Source organism: Anser brachyrhynchus, assembly GCF_964034855.1.
Source record: "Anser brachyrhynchus genome assembly, chromosome: 3".
NCBI lineage: Eukaryota > Metazoa > Chordata > Aves > Anseriformes > Anatidae > Anser > Anser brachyrhynchus.
The window spans coordinates 65,116,357-65,132,221 of NC_137696.1; the positions used below are offsets into that span (position 1 = coordinate 65,116,357).

Sequence of the window (15,865 nt, forward strand, 5' to 3'; positions counted from 1 at the left end):
TTTCTGGTCTGCCACACTGCCAAGATAGTTCCTCCTTTTGTGTTTGTGGTGTTCTGCTTCTGTGTAGCATTGGGCAGGTTTCTTGTTTGAATTTTGGTTCACTAAATTTTCACCATTCTTCCCATTTAAAAAATCAGTGTGAATTGTGATCCTACTTGTGGCTGCCCACAAATTTCTTTAGGTTGGATTTCCTTTATACTGCGCATGTCATTACGGAAATATTAAATACATCTAGATTTGGAAGAACCATGGCAGAATCTACTTGAGATACTTTCTTTCTTTGCTGGGGAATTGCTGGTAACTAGATTTGAAACTAACTTTTCAGCCAGTCTGATCTACCTGATGGTCACTGTATCTAGATTCTACTTCCGTATGAAAACACCACATAGACAATGACAAAACTATTGTGGTTGAGATACAGCATATCTTCTCTTTCTCCCCTATGTGCTAAGTCTGTTAACCTATCAAAGAAATAATTTACTTTGGTTTGAAGTGAGCTGTTCTTGACACACCCTTGTTGCCTGTTTTTATCACTTTATTATCTTCAAGGCACTTTACATGGATTGTTTAGTAATTTGTTCCAGGATTTTTATAGACTGATTAGTTCATAATGCCTGGCATCTTCACATCTTCCTTTTCCCTTCTTTAAAAGGTGTATGTCCTTTCTCATTTTCTGGAGCCTCCTTTGTCCTCCCCAGGTTATCAAAGGAAATCACTCATATCTGGGAAAGTGTCTTTGTTAGTTCCAATATCAGCTAGCCTGGTTACTTCCAAGTTTTGCTAGTTTTCTTCTAGAGTAATTTTCATCTTGCTCTGCCAGCTACAATGCAAGTCACTTATCTAAACCTTCTTTGGAAAGAATAAACTTGCTCTTTCTGTGCTCTGCCCAGTATTTTTCTGTCTTTGTTAAAATATATTTTCAGACAAATGTCTTGATTGCAACTTATCTTCTGTGTCTGTGTGTGTGAAGGCACATTTGCTTTCCTCTTACATAAAGCAATGGATCTATGAATTGTTTTCCTCTTTTTCTAATACATTCATAGCTACTTTTTTTTTCTTTTTTTTTTTTTTTTCTTGCCTTTTATGCCTCATGATAATTTAAATCTCTATTTCATCTGAGGTTTTCTGATTTTTTCCCCCCACGAACATGCTTAGTAAATATATTTGTAAAATAATATGCCTCTCAAGACTACTTGCTGTAACTGTGGAAATCCTAACCTGAAGGCCAGGAAATACAAGTTTAAGTACTACTTACCTTGCAAAATATAGCTTCAAAATCAATGAGAATGAACGCAAATAAGAAACAGACTACAATCACTGTTCAAAAAGAAAGTGACCTCTTCATCTGACTCAAAGCCGAAAAACGGTAACTATATGTTATATGGCATTATGAACTGACTCAAAGATATTGGATAAAATATATATATATATATTTTAATATATATATATTGCATGTGTCTTCTAATATAAGGAAATTCTACAAAAAAATAGTGACTAATTTTATTAGGAAAATTGTGTTAAGTGTATAATGTGTGTGTATATATATATGTATTGTGTATATATATATATGTATAACTATTGTGTTGTGGTTTTTTTTTTCTTCTTTTCTGTAGAAGATCATATTGTAGATTTGACAGGGGAATACCATAGCTATATTATGAGATGGGTTGTACTGATCATGTAACTGACCTAAAATGTTTGGAAAATATCATATATACTTCACAAATAGCTTCTGTGAATACATATTGTCCCTTGCATGATCATGCACCTTTCTCTCTTGTCTTTAGAAGCCTGTGTTTTTCTAAAGAGGATGTGTTTTCTTTTAAAAGCTGCTGTGATATGCCTTTGAGCATGTTTCATTTGCTGTTTTGACTGGCTTGACTTCTCACTTCAACAATGCAGCTGAACTACAAGTCTTGCATTAATTTTAATTCATCCTTTTGATAACATTAATAACAAAGAAGTCACTCTTATCAGTGGTGAGGATCAAGGAGGATTAAGAAGCTGAAGCTTGTGGGATAGAATAGTGTGTGAATCAGGTTTGCCAGATGGGAAATGAAAAGATGAAGAGAGAGGAGTAGGGGGAGGCTCATGAAATAGAGGAGGAGGAGGAGGAAATTGGGCGTAGAGTGTTACTGTGAAACTTCAGGCTTTGTGGGAATTGATGGTTATTAGACTTGCCTTCAAATATCCCAGACTTTTCTTAGGAGCACTACGATTATAGACAGTACAGTTCTGACATTGATTGCAACAGAGGAAGGTGGCTAGCCTCATTATTGTACTGCATGAAGATGGGAGTGGGTCACATGCGGCTGCTGTGGTGAGATCATGCGATATGAGTCTGTGCAGGGGTGTGAATCGCTAAGTACTCCAGGACGCCTAGAGTAAAAGGCAGAGGAGGTTCAGACGCAGGCTGCCCAATGACCCAGCTCCAAACCCTTTCCCACCCATTCCACAGGCAGTGGTGGGGCATTTGAAGGAAAAGTTGCTTTACCTCTCACCTGTCACCACATCCTCCCCCAGTATCCCTCTGCCTGTTCTCTGGAGATACATACTGAGTTTTCTTGCTCTCGGCCACACGCAGATTATTTTAAGTCACCTGAAGGAGCAAGAAAATTGACTGCAATGGATGGGTATCAGGAAAGCCAGGGAGCAGACTGGTTATGAATTAGTGAACACAGTTGTGGCCACATTAATTTAAAATAGAGACAGAGTTATTAACATGTTACTATTCATAAAAGAATTTGCAAAACACTGAAGGGCAGTTGGTGCCTAGTCTGTGGTGAAAGTCAATGATGGCTAGACACCTGACTCTCTTCCTTCTGAATCACTTATAAGGGCTGAAAGAAAATAAAATTAGGGAAGAGGTAGCCTAAGGAGTGTTGCAGGGGTGACTGGAAATGAAAAGGGAGAGAAAAGGAACAACCAAACTTACCCACATTTTGGGTTTAAAGGAGTAATATCTAGACAAGGATTGGCAATTGGCAATGGGTAGTATGTGAGGCAGGAAAACACATCTGCATGCATCTGCAGAGAGAAGTATTTTTATTTTTATTTATTTTTTAACAAAAGAGTATTTCATGTAATTGCAGGTTTCATGTTAAAATAAGTTGTTGCTTCATTAGAGCATTTGCAGTGTGGCTGGTCAATTTGTAGATATATATAGACATCCTCTGGAGTCCAAGAACCTTTTCTCTGTCTTCCAGTGCTATGTTTAAAATAGCTCTATGGCTGTTACTCTAACACAGCTTTATCATGTGCACTATTAAGTCTGCCAAAATAAATGGGGATGTAAAGGAAAGAGAGGGACAGTGGCTGACTGAGTAATGTTCAAACTGTCAAATTCCTTATGAACAAATTAGTTGATCGTAATCTAGTTGACATTGGGAAACTGTCCAGGATTTTTTTTTTTTTTGATATGACATTTTATTGGAACTGAAACAACTGCTTCCTTGGCTTTGATTACATCCTTCCTCATCAGAGTGCTTGGAATGGCTATCAGAGAGAAGTCTTATTCCTTGTCTTATGCATCTTGTATGTACATCAGTACAACAGGTTGGGGAAGGGGATAAGGCGAACCTCTTTGCTGAAGGTAGCCTGGAGAGGAAAGCCTACAGCAGTAGATGTGAGAATGCCAAAGGGTTGCTAGAAGGCTAAGCCAGAACTGAGCCGTTCTACCATACAACACCAAGCAGGACTTTGTCATGGTCTTTCTCAAATGGGGCCTTTCCCCATCAGCTTGGAATAATTATGTACTCATATTTTTTTCTCCTTGAGCCTGTTGGAATCAAACCTGACAACAAATGCAAAGACGTGAAAGACTTCTGTTGTTGAGTTATGTGGGTGAACTGTGCCAGTTTTCAGTTGTCATGGGAAATCTCTCGGTGTGCATATGATGTGCTTAAACGTGGTGCTTGGGAAAGCTCTTCAGAAGTCTGTTCTTCAAGTTTTGTTCCAGTTCCAGCAGGCTGGTCCACAAGCTCAGCTTTCTGCTTGAAGAATGAACAATTTGTTACTTCAAATACCTTTGGGTTATAGATTAAAAGTGAGGTTTGGCTAAGTATCAGTGGATGTTTGCTGGATGCTGGGGAACTAAAAGGCCACAACCAGAGGGAAGAGAAGGAATCTCACGTCTTCTGTTCAGAGACAAAGACAGAGGAAAAGAAAACCCTTGAAAGGGGAAAATTAAGAGTTACAGCAACCACATATTAGAGCTAATTGTCCGGACACTTTACGAAATTTGATTTCAGTGTGGGGGGAACTTAATTTGCTCTTGGCAACAGGGTAGAATGCTTAATTCAACTTAACAAAAATACGTTTTTTGAAAGAGGAAACAAGACTGACAGAATTTTGGCATGTCAACAAAAGGCAAGAATACAAAAAGAAAAGGATTAGTGAAAATGAAGATCAAGAAGGGATCAAAAATATATTGGCTAGAGTCCAGGAAACATTTGTTACATTTTATAAGCAGTGCTATTCTTCCCAAGTGTGTAGAACAGAGGAACTAGCTGATCTTTACCTAAAGCGATATTGGCCACCCTGCGTGCTAATGAACAGATGTCCCCATAGGAATCAGAAAAGCGTTGATCTCCATACTGTAACTGAAATGGAATAAACTGCCAGGTCCACGCGCATTAAAAACAAATGGCAAATTCAGAAAGGACTTGCACAATTATATTGATTTACAAGTAAATATTAATGTCTAATACATTAAATATGACACAACACACTGGTTTTACACTTCGTAAAAGCTCTTCTTGACTTTTATTTCTGTTTCTTACAACACAAGGACTAGAGCCACTCTGTAAAATTATCTGTAGAATTATCAGGCAACGGGTTTAAGTGAAGGAGCATATTTTTTCCAGGTGATGCCCAAGTGTCATAGGATACCAAGATGTCCAAAGTATAGATGACTTAAAAGAGATCAGATAAATCCATATAGAACGTGTCCCTCAGGAGGTTTCAGCTTTCACCAAAACTGCTGATTGCTGATAAACACCAGCATCACTCAGTACTTGGCCTTGTTCCTTATGTTCTCCCCTTATCATTTTTGTTGGTGGCTGACACACAGGTCCAATACTGAACTAGATCAGTCTTAGGTCTGATCCAGTATGAATATTCTTACAGTCTACAGTCTAGACTTGCATTCCTATGACCTGTTCATATTTCTGCCCTATTTTTCCAACAGATGATTTAGGAAAAATTGACACCCAGCTGAGATTCCCAGGTGAGACTTGGTAACCAATATGTAAGCACTCCTTTAAGAAGTTGAGTGGATTAGCTCAAATGAAGCTGAGAGTGTTCAGTTAGCCTCTCTGAAATGGACTAGGAGATGGACTAGGATGGACCATCTCTCATATGGTGAGAAACGATGTCTCAATGCAGTGCTCAATGAATAACCCAAGACCAGCTTTTATTTCATGTGGTTGCAATCACTGATGTATGCCTTGGAGTAGAACGAAAATTTGGAGCAGAATTACTGGAAGAATTATCTGACTATTGATGTTTCCCATCCCAAATTTTCATATTTCTTCTGTGTAATAAGGTGCAATGGAATGAATAGACTGGAGAAATTCTTCCTGCGGTCTCAACTAGGAAGTGTGTCATTTATTTTATTCAAATAATTTATCTGCAAAGCAGATTTAACTTGAATGACTTTCCAAAATTATTCAAAGCTATTCCAAAATTGTATAATGGCAATTTTCAAACCTGTTGCCTGCACAATTTGTCTGGGTCCTGTGGGACTGCTGGGACACTCTATACCGTGCCTAAATTCCAATCAAGAGAGGAAAGAAAAGGTTTAGGACAGAATGCTGTGAGGACTGTCAGAAGGACTAGTAATATAAGAGCTGAGTCTTTCACTGCTAAACCCTGTCTAAATGGACTTTGCTGAATTTGCCAACTTACTTTGATTTAGTTAGACTCAAACAACCCACAACTGTCTTTTTCTGATATGGAAAAACTTTTTTTTTTTTTCAGTTTATGTTATGTCATTTGGAAAGGGATTCATGCTTGACTGGAAGAAACGTTCTCATACCTGACAGAATGTCCATGGTTCTATTTTTATCTGTGCAATGATACTGGTGTAAGCAAGTGATTAAACATTCCTGCATAAATAAGGTATGAGTCACTGGCTCGAACAGAGGCCATGTTAGCAACCAAAAGATAGAATCAGATGGCATTCCAGTGGTCTCCAACCATGAGCCTTATTCCCAGTTCCTAGGAAATGACTATAACCACCAGAAGTAAAAGTAATTTATAGTCAGAGTTGGAGCAGTCAAGTTCTAAATGTACCACGCTAGAAATGGCCTTCCAAGAGATGAGGAACAAGAAATGTAAGCAATCTTAACCTAATACAACCCTAATATGCTAGTTTTGGGGCTTACAAAGAAGATGCAGGCTTGTGACATGAAAAGCTGTCCAAGCCATTTGTTTGAAAAAACGTTTTTGGAAACAACTAGAGATTGTTATCAGAGCTTTTAAAAAATGGCAATGAATCATCAGAAGTCATTTGCAATGACTCATAATGTGGTCAGAGTTTTCATATGTCAAGCAGGTATTTTTCTTAAATAATACCTTTTGTTGTTTCTTTTTTATTTTCAGTTATTCAGGATATTACTTAGTATTTAATCTACAGCAGTTCATACTATTAGGACATTTGGTTCAGACTGCAAGACTAGCTCATCATGCAACACTACCTTCTGTACCCCTTTCAGTTCAACTCTTACATGCTTTGAATAGTCAAAACAAAGAGAGCTGAACTCACCTTTGGGTTCCATTTATTTGAGAGAGAAATCTATTTGTAGGTACCCAAGATTGTGGACTGCCACAAGATGGGTTTCATGGGCTTCTTCTCTTCCAAGGCCCTTAGTGCAGCTTTTGTGCAACTGGGACCTAATCCAAAGCCCACTGAAAACCCATTCATGTTTGACTTCACTGAGTTTTGGAGCTGGATTCTAATTGCTTAGAGCTAGCAGCAATATTGTTCATCGACATTACTGCCTGTCATATTGCCAGGATGATTTAGCTGTCTGCTGGAGCAGTGCTTAAAACTCTCAAAGCAGAGGGATGCAGTTGAGCTCCAGACTTCCTTCTTAACTCCTGTCTTCTTAAGCACCTGTGCAATAACAGTTCTTAGAGGTTCAACAGCAGCTAGGTGGGTAGGATTTCATTTTCCTGTAATGCATGATTTAGTGTGGTACTCTACTACTTCCTTCAGGATACTAGCCTAAAACCACTCCACCCCAATTTCAATAACACCTGTTAATTATTCAGTAGAATTTTTTATTTTGACTGTACTCAGTCTCTGGGGAAGATTTGTGCTGCTGATTTTAAAGGTGATTTTCCATTAGGCTTGTTATTTAATCTTCTTTTCTCTATTGTATGTGACATACTTATCTTAGGAATTTTTCATTATTTTAACAATTAGTGCAGAACTGTAGCTAATAATTATGATCTATAAAAGTTATTGCTTATACCTGCAGTCACATCAGAAAGTTGTGAACATATGTAATAAAAGTACTAATGTTTCCCTACATTTATTTCTTTAGAAATCAAAATAAAAACAAATGCATGTGTAAAGTTGGTGTACATAATCTTAAAGTCATCCATTGTGTATTAATTTAGAGGTAATTACTTCATTTTAGAGCAGTTTGTTGATCCAGGCAGAAATATTCTTCACCAGTAAAATACATTTTTTTTTTTTTTATATACAGGGATGGATTCTTTATGCAGGTTCAAATTAAAATCAGTAAGATTAAATCTGTAATGCAGTTTTGCCAGTAGTAGCCCCCACACTTCTCCCTCCTGGCGTTCTTGGAGTGAAATCCAAGGGTTTGCTGTAGGTGGAATAAGAACATCTTGGGGAACAGTTCCTGGGGCACCAATACATCTCTGCTGGGCAGAGCAGCTGGGATCACAGGCTAATCTGCAGCAGTGTCCAAGCTGACTGCCTACTGCCCTTGTTAATGCTAATCTCATTAGCAGACAGTTTTGCCTTTTTGTCCAACTCACCAAGGCTTGCACTGAGTGGCACGTGGCTGGATTTGACGAAGCAGTCATTTTGATTCTCCTCTTCTGGCATACTCGAATAAAGCTGTGGAGGCATGTGTGAAGTAGTGTGGTCTACAAATGTGTTATCTCCTTTCTGTTGTTTGACAGACTTTTGATCCCCTGCTGACTCATAAAAAGAAGAGCTGGCAGAGAAGCCACGGTGGGCCATGTGCCCCACTGGTGATAGCAATAAAAAAACAGTGTCTTGGACTGGAAGTTTTTTTCAGCCTTTGTTTCAGAAGATACCTTTCATTATCAGCCTTTGGTTTGAAACATATATTCTTTCAATTAATTTTATTCAGTTTTGGTCTTCTAGCAGTTTTAAAAGTGTTGCTTTGGCAAATAAATAAATGTATATATAGCATACTAAAATACTTTGGGATAGTTACTGTTTTAATTTGACTTGAGATTTTTGTCACTAGTCTTTGGATAAAATTGATAGTGTTAATCAAACTGAAATAATAATCAAATTTTCTGGGTGCCTATATTACAACAGCTGCAATTGTACATTGTATTTGTATATTCAAGTAAGCATTTGAATGTTTAGAATTGGTGCATAAACATATAAAAATATGCCTCAGCTATTTTGTACACATATTTAATTGCATTTAAAGATGCATTTGGGGTACTTCTTCATGAATATGCTTATTGAAAAGCCTACTGCATACTGAATATTTCTGGTGATTGCAAAGAGTTTTTGTATGCGTAATTAATAGGTGGTTCTATCAGCAGAGGAATTACTGTCTTTTTACAGATTTGAATCCTTTATTCCTTAACCCTTTCCACCACAATAGTCCCTCCTCTACAATAATTCCCTCAGTACCTCAAGAGGGAAGGAGATGTTGATACTGTGGTTGACTTGGAGGCATTGCTGTGCTTAGTGGCCAGCCACTATGAGTGGGTACATTGGCCAATGAGGCAAATATTTTTTGTATCTGCCAAGTTCTCCTCCCCTGTGCTCTATTGCAGTATTTATGTGGGATGCTATTCCACCTAGAAGCTGAATTCCATGAAACACTTAAAATCATAATTATCATTAAGATACTTATCACACTTAGAAGTTTGTAGAAACTGGTCAGTGAAATCAGAAGATATTGGGCAGGAGGCATACAAAAAAAGGGACAGAAAGACCTCTGGACAGATAGCACAATCAAATCCTCATTACATTAGGAAACCAAGCTAAAAATAAACTGAAAAAATTAGGGCATCTGAATCAGAGTATTTTCCCCAACTATTCATTAATTCTAGGAGTGAGTTTGCCACAGACAACCTTATAGTTGTCCTGAAACTAAGTTTTCACTGAAAAAGTGAAAAAGCTAAAACAACAACAAAGTGTTGCATGGTCTTACTGTTGTAAGCACAGTCTTCCAAATAAACAGCAGTAAATAAAGCTTTTCCTACTTTGTTCCATAAAGTCTGGAGTAGGGAAATAGAGTAGGTAAATAGAGTAGGGAAATTGTACAATCACGTGAAGATAAGGGCTATAAATATAATGTTCTCGCACAGTGTTTCCTCTGGTCTAGCTAGAATGACCTATAATTCTCTTGGTTTGGGTTCTTTTTATCTCAGAAACAATTGTCAAAACCTTTGGTGCTTTTGTATCCTCTTGGCCTAACTTTAGTGTTTCTTTCTTTTTTTTTTTTTTTTTTTCTCCTAGTCTTCAAGGTCTCTTAGCACCTGTTGACTGTCTCATTTCCCACACTTTGTGTCATCATGTGATAACACCAGCTGAAGGGCTTCTTCTAAAACAACAACCACAGAGGCAGTCTGTGGTTTTGAGAAAGGCACATCTTGCAGAGGGTGATATCCAACACTGTTGTGATGCCACCTGCATCTGTGTTTGAAGTAGTCTCAGAAGTAATGTGAATCATGTGTGACTGTATGAGTTCCAGAGGTCCAGTGTAGGACCTTGAAAATAAAATTAACTAGCTTTAGAGAAGTTAGTAACTAGCTAGCAAAAATGAAAAAATTTTAAGCATTGAAGTCAACTACCTCCATTAAGGTAATTTGGGGCCCTAGTTATGTCCTCACTTGCCACAACTCCTATTCCTTAGCTCTTTCCCAGAAACTATGGCTCCAGTCTCTGTACCACATTCCCATCCTACCTTGGGATCCCAATAGAAGCTGTATCCATAGAAGGTCTTTTTTTATTCGAACTGCCCTTGATTCAAGGGCTGTGAACATCTACTTTCCTAAGATCTCATTCCCTGCCTTCAGACATATTGAGTGAAGAAGGAAGTAACATCTCCTGACTATCTGAAAAGAAAACTCACCACTATCATGACAGAATTAAGATTGGACAAGAACAGTCAGGAACTCCCGCCTTCCTCCACAAACAGACATAAAACTAGGATGGTATCAGTAGCTGCCTCTCAATGTTCAAGCACCTCAGCTTGGAGGGTTGGGCTTTCTCACGTCATTTGTTTTCACTAGAGTATATGATGCTTTCCGAAAGATAGGTACTGCCAAAAAGAATAACAAACCATGAGAAATACTGACAAAAACCAATAGGGTATATGATGACTAAACAGAAATTTCAACTACTTCACTGGCCCCCAGAATGAATGGGAACCTGAACCTGTGGAGAAAATTCAACGCTGTAAAGATTAACAGTGTACTCAAATTCATATTGAAAGATCGTCTATGTAATAAATCCTGACTTCTCCTCTCACAGTCTACAATTGTGGTTGATTTTAAGACAGTCTCAGAAGACAACTGTATAGAGTTATGATTAGTTTGTTTCCTTTACATTCATCTTTCTGTAAGTCCTCAGATTTTTCAATTATCAGTTTTTTAAAGATTTCTATGCCGTCTTGTTTTTTTATTACATTCAACAAGATCTTATCATTGTATACATCAAAGCTGTAACTTTTCCCTCACACATTGTTTTCATTTGGATAAAACCAATGTACCGTCAATCAAGATGGCTACCTCCTGCCCATTTTCTCAGCAACTACGGTCAGATTTCCATAGCTAAGGCAACTGCTCCATCCCACTGCTTTCAGCTAGCCTTTAGCCTGTTGTAGAGGATAGGTATTACATCACATTTTTATCTGGGGGAACAAACAGGAAACAAAATATGCAAGAACTGGGATGCAGGTTGAAACTGCAAGAGCACTCATCTCGGAGACCCTGAGGCCCCCAAACTGTGATAGGGTGTAGCAGATAAGGTTTTTAGACACATAAAAGTCAAGACAAATAGAAGGGAGGAGTGAAGGGATCATGACACAGAGAATTTCATAAATGACAAAGAAGTACACTGCAGATGGAGAAACCTAAGAGAAGAATGCTGCAAGCTTAGATAAAGGTCACTGAGCTTTTTTATCCTTGTAAATAAAACAAGGTTCAGGCTCATACTCATGCACCCTTCTGGAGCTGCTGATACTTTTACAGTTTTATCACACTTCCTAGCATGGTTTTGACCCTAGACAATTAGCACTACCCTGGAAAATGTGTGGGTATTACTAATTGGACAGCACGTTATATGAACGTTTCCCTTTAGGACGTTTGGATAAAATGGATCTGTCTGGGATTTTCCGACCTGGATTGAAGCCACATTATGTTTGTGGTCTTCAGGGAAGCCTCCAATCTGATTTTCTTAGTTGTAGCCTGTAAGACCTGCCTCGAAAATGGAGGTAGAACAAAGTGGCCAGGGATTTTTTGATGCAGGCCTTAACCTTTTTTCTCTGATTTTGAAGCATTTACTCAAGAGATTATGATAAAATAATACAGTCTAAAAGTCATGCACCAATTCATGGAAGAACTCATTCAGATAGTTAATGTAGGAGGTCAGATTATGTGATAACAGCAGTCTCTTCCTGATTGATAATCTGTAAAATGGTCAGTATTCCCGGACAAGACAGAAAAGAAGTTTGTCAGAAAAGAATAATAAACTTGCAGAGAAAACATGTACAGGTGAGTTTAACTAACTTGAGGATGATAGCTGCCTCAAGTTTAAATATAGTTCTATTAGTACAGAATGGAAGAGATGAGTAGAAAATCAACAGGAACTTACACGTGTGTCATAAAACGTAACATGAACATAAAATATTGTCTTCTAGCTCTCACTGATGTTACCAGGAAAATCTCACGGTCTTCACCAGCTGGTGGATGAAACACAAATAAATGAATTATTTCCAGTTATATATTAGTTTTATATATTATTCTTGATAGATTACTTTCTGTCTTTTGTACACAGATCAGAGATTTAATTAATTGTTTTGTAAATGTTCTCTCGCTTTTATGCAGATCACTGTTTCCTTTTAGGATTTTTTCAGGGGAGAGCTTTTGATTTTTCAGAATCAGGTGGGTTGTGAGAGCAGAGATGGAAATAGTGAAATCGTCTCATTTTTGTTTCTCAGTGGGAGGCCCACAGGGAACAGTAAAAACAAGTTTCCTCAGCCCGGACAAGTTTAGCAAGATAATGTGAGGTGAGGGTTGAAATATATTCTCTGATCATCTGCAGGCCATGGATTTGATGAGCATAGAGACCTTATTGTTGATGCTGTACAAATCCCCCAAGAATCGTCACACTCAAATTGCATAACCAACCATTCAGTGTTGAGTAGAACAAATTTACATTAATGAATGGGGAAACTCTTTGAGAAATACTGTTATGTGAATTCTCACGTCCATGAATCAAGCAGCTAAAGAAATGTTTCTTACGTATAGCTAATTTTTTTGATTGATGGTGGCTTAGCTGTAATTCCTTATCAGAAGGGAACGCCATAAGTCATGATTGCATGGTTAAGCCTGTGGTCTTACACAGCTGCCTGTAGATCACTCCCAGACCCACTAAGACCAGTGTCTGACCCTAGCTTCTTCCCCCAATCTCCTTTGACTCCCATGCTGGTGAGTCACCACCATTTTCGTTCTACCTCCAACCACCTCACCACTTGAAAAGCTCTGTGCTGGCTTCACTTCCTGGTTTTCCGTGCTAAGTTTAGTTCACGAGAAGCTGCTGAACTGCTGTACACAGGTAACATGGAGCTGGGGTTCACCACAGTTGCTAAGGGTGAAGCCAAGGTCACCAAGAAACAGGAAATCATGAGCTGAAGGAGCAAACACCATTGACAGAAGAGCTATTTGTTCATCATCTAGGAATGTACCTGTAGATGTGTGTGTTCACAGAGGCCGGATCCCACTTCTCCAGCCCACACAGTGCATTCCCCAGCAGGAGCACTGCACTCCAGCCTGCCGCACCGCTAACCTGCACTGCCCTGGCACAGCATGAGCCTTCTTCCAGCTGAGGACATCCAACTCGTACCAGCAGAAAGCCTAATGAAGAGTAATTTGAAGCTAATACTTGCACACACTGACAATAGTGTTCTACGGTTTGAAATATGTACTCTGCACATCTGCTGAGCTGTGGTTATACAAATCCCTCTGCACTTTTTTATTAGACATTTATCCCTCTTCTAAAGTCAAGAAGGGGAATAGCATAAAGAGTAAACAAACACAGGTTACATATGGACTGCAGAGAACTGGTAGAAATTATTGATTTTTCAGTAGTGTTTAATTGGCTGGCTTTCCAAAGGTCATTATTCAAAGATTTGGAATCTCTGTTACTACAAATGTCCCTTTTCCTTGAAGATTTTGTCGTGGGGAACATGAATATAGAAGAATCCATTATTCCATCCTTCCCTGGGGCTGCAATTATAATGTTAGTCCAGATAGTACCTATTACCTGCCTGCTTCCTGTTATTTTTGGAAGGATCTTCAACAGGGTGAAAGTGCTTATTCAGGGTGTGGGAATAGGAAGGTTTTATTTCACTTCGAATATAAACTCGGTATTGAGCCAGTATTTTACATGACAAGCTAAGGACCAAAAACCATTGAATTTTATGTGAGTCTTACAATAACATCAAATAGATTTGGAAGACACCCTGAAATAATAAGAATACACATCCTGTGAGGATCTGGAGACGATGTTGCATTATCATTCTCAGCAAATGCTGTACGCCATGTGTCAGTGCTTGCAAACAGCATTTTTTTCACATAACCTCACAGAGTACTATTCACACAGTTAAGTGTGTTAGGTCTGTATCAGGCTTGCACTATAAATAATCACATTTGCTTATACCTTGAACAGATTGTTTGTTTGAGCATTCTCATAGGAATAAAACTTGTTACATCGAAGCAACACTTTCATCCATTCACCAGCTAAAATAGTGTAACTTTCTCCTCAACCTTGCTGATGCTAAGAGATCAATTTTAAACTGTATTAAAACTCTGTCTGTGTTTTACCTCTTGCTACTTTTATAAAGTGCTACAAATGGCAGCTTTAGCTAACAGTCAGAGAGACAGGATAGCAGAAAGACTAGAAATTTGTTTGGGTAAAACTTACATACGCCTAGTTTTACATATTTTGCCTTTTCTGAAGGAAATATATGCAACCATTTTGACTTTCCTCAATTTTTATTTTCCTTTCTTGATATATACACCTCTTTTGTGGCAATTATTTTGCCTTCCATTTTCATTTGTTTATGTCCCTGGTTATCCCCAAAAGACTCCAAGACCTGATTTTGTAATTTGGAATAGACCACAATCAGTGTGACTAATTAAGGCTTCTTTAACTTCCTTTGGTGAGCAATATGGTTTTCTACCATTTCACATGTAACTTTGGATACTTCTTAAAATGAATGCATGATGTAGAAGACAGGAAAATCAATTTATCTGGGCCTATACTTAAACAGGATTTATTTATTTATTTATTTTTAAAGCATGTTTCTTGCATCCAGGTTATCAAATGGAATCCTGCAAATTTAATGTGCAAGCACATTAAAGGTGTCTGTAAATTCATTAAACGATTCTCATTTGAACAACGTTAATATATTTCAGGGACTTACATAATTCATGTATCTCATACAAATGAAAAACTACTCTAAGATCAGAACAGGATTCTCAATACAATCTATTGGTACTTGATCATAAATTTGTATGTGTTGATATCTGCATTTGAAATACCACTGTTATATCACTATTACTTTTGTGGGCCAGACTTGGAAAAGGACCACATTGTACTCAGCAGGGTACAAATACAGAAAAAAATAAAAATGATCCTTTTTCCAAAGTGTTTATAACCCAAGACAAGCATTCTTTCTGGCTGAGGAATAGTTAGTTACCTTTCAACATAAGTTATTTTAAAAAAACTTCAAATCAATGGATCACAAACAATCTCTTTTTCCTCTTCTGTTTGAGAAGTGATCATTTTTCATGATATGCACTCAAAGATGATGTGTCAAGTCTGCTTTAAAATACTGGAAAGTGTCATGTCTTTATTCCAAGGTGAAGGAAGTCTTGTACAAGCACACAGTACAAAAGCTAAGCTCCTATATTTTTGTAAACTGGCAGGCTCCCTCACGAGCCAGGGAAAAAATCCGGCACCACACCCAAGCCTCTTTACGGCCCTTCCCTCAGGCACAGTTTATTATCTGAAATGCAAACTTTACCAAGCAGCACGACACAAGGTTATTTCCCCTGACTAAAACTACCCCCAAGGGCCCCTGCAACCAGGAGTCAACGGATCCAAACGAGTTTCTCGGGCCTTAGGAGGCCTCACTTGATGCCTTCCCTTGGGTCAAATAACTGCTCAGGACGGGCTGGTTCCAGTGCTCCTCTCCCACCCTTCTCTGACTCAAAGGGGCAGCCACAGTTATTCGCCTCCTCTTTGCTACGTTCTACTCTTTTTTTTTTTTTTTTACTCAATCTTGTGTTTTCACAGATAACATCCATTGACATTTTCTCACTGCCTGAGAACACAGATAAGAAATTTTCTATACCTATTATTATCTTTTGTTGCTCAGCTCATGGT

At 38.2% G+C, this 15,865-nt stretch overlaps 1 long non-coding RNA gene across 1 annotated transcript; it reads right to left on the reverse strand.

The window, feature by feature from the left end:
• Positions 1-2,924: 2,924 nt before the first annotated feature.
• Positions 2,925-13,038, reverse strand: LOC308191710. Its single transcript, XR_013948223.1, has 3 exons — positions 12,945-13,038; positions 12,068-12,155; positions 2,925-3,989 (listed from the first exon to the last, which is right to left on the reverse strand). It is a non-coding gene; the product is annotated as an uncharacterized lncRNA (long non-coding RNA).
• Positions 13,039-15,865: the final 2,827 nt, after the last annotated feature.